The sequence below is a fragment of the Gnatocerus cornutus genome, unplaced genomic scaffold (assembly GCF_029298725.1).
Source record: "Gnatocerus cornutus isolate USDA-ARS CGAHR unplaced genomic scaffold, icGnaCorn1.1 ctg00000230.1, whole genome shotgun sequence".
Classification (NCBI taxonomy): Eukaryota; Metazoa; Arthropoda; class Insecta; order Coleoptera; family Tenebrionidae; genus Gnatocerus; species Gnatocerus cornutus.
Genome location: NW_028275551.1, coordinates 53,122 through 55,000, shown reverse-complemented (window position 1 = coordinate 55,000; position 1,879 = coordinate 53,122).

Sequence of the window (1,879 nt, the reverse complement as noted above, 5' to 3'; positions counted from 1 at the left end):
GAATCTTGTAATTTTTGACATTTCTGAAGTTCCAGACCTGTCATATAGATGGCGCCATTTTTGAGTCAAAATAGGCGCCAAAATTAAAAAACAATATGTAAAATAAAGGAAAAACAGTAATTTTTGACATTTATGAAGTTCCAGACCTGACACATAGATGGCGCCATTTTAGGGTCAGGTCAGGTCAAATTATGCTTAAAATTCAAGAAAAATACGTAAATGAACCCAGAATCTTGTAATTTTTGACATTTATGAAGTTCCAGACCTGACACATAGATGGCGCCATTTTAGGGTCAGTTAGGTCAAATTATGCTTAAAATTCAAGAAAAATACGTAAATTAACCCAGAATCTTGTAATTTTTGACATTTCTGAAGTTCCAGACCTGTCATATAGATGGCGCCATTTTTGAGTTAAAATAGGCGCCAAAATTCAAAAACAATATGTAAAATATAGGAAAAAACAGTAATTTTTGACATTTGTGAAGTTCCAGACCTGTCACATAGATGGCGCCATTTTTGAGTCAAAATAGGCGCCAAAATTCAAAAACAATATGTAAAATATAGGAAAAACAGTAATTTTTGACATTTATGAAGTTCCAGACCTGACACATAGATGGCGCCATTTTAGGGTCAGTTAGGTCAAATTATGCTTAAAATTCAAGAAAAATACGTAAATTAACCCAGAATCTTGTAATTTTTGACATTTGTGAAGTTCCAGACCTGTCATATAGATGGCGCCATTTTTGAGTCAAAATAGGCGCCAAAATTCAAAAACAATATGTAAAATAAAGGAAAAAACAGTAATTTTTGACATTTCTGAAGTTCCAGACCTGACACATAGATGGCGCCATTTTAGGGTCAGGTCAGGTCAAATTATGCTTAAAATTCAAGAAAAATACGTAAATTAACCCAGAATCTTCCCAGAATCTTGTAATTTTTGACATTTCTGAAGTTCCAGACCTGTCACATAGATGGCGCCATTTTTGAGTTAAAATAGGCGCCAAAATTCAAAAACAATATGTAAAATATAGGAAAAAACAGTAATTTTTGACATTTGTGAAGTTCCAGACCTGTCACATAGATGGCGCCATTTTTGAGTCAAAATAGGCGCCAAAATTCAAAAACAATATGTAAAATAAAGGAAAAACAGTAATTTTTGACATTTATGAAGTTCCAGACCTGACACATAGATGGCGCCATTTTAGGGTCAGTTAGGTCAAATTATGCTTAAAATTCAAGAAAAATACGTAAATTAACCCAGAATCTTGTAATTTTTGACATTTCTGAAGTTCCAGACCTGTCATATAGATGGCGCCATTTTTGAGTCAAAATAGGCGCCAAAATTCAAAAACAATATGTAAAATAAAGGAAAAAACAGTAATTTTTGACATTTATGAAGTTCCAGACCTGACACATAGATGGCGCCATTTTAGGGTCAGGTCAGGTCAAATTATGCTTAACATTCAAAAAAAATACGTAAATTAACCCAGAATCTTGTAATTTTTGACATTTCTGAAGTTCCAGACCTGTCATATAGATGGCGCCATTTTTGAGTCAAAATAGGCGCCAAAATTCAAAAACAATATGTAAAATAAAGGAAAAAACAGTAATTTTTGACATTTCTGAAGTTCCAGACCTGACACATAGATGGCGCCATTTTAGGGTCAGGTCAGGTCAAATTATGCTTAAAATTCAAGAAAAATACGTAAATTAACCCAGAATCTTCCCAGAATCTTGTAATTTTTGACATTTCTGAAGTTCCAGACCTGTCATTTAGATGGCGCCATTTTTGAGTCAAAATAGGCGCCGAAATTCAAAAACAATATGTAAAATAAAGGAAAAAACAGTAATTTTTGACATTTCTGAAGTTCCAGACCTG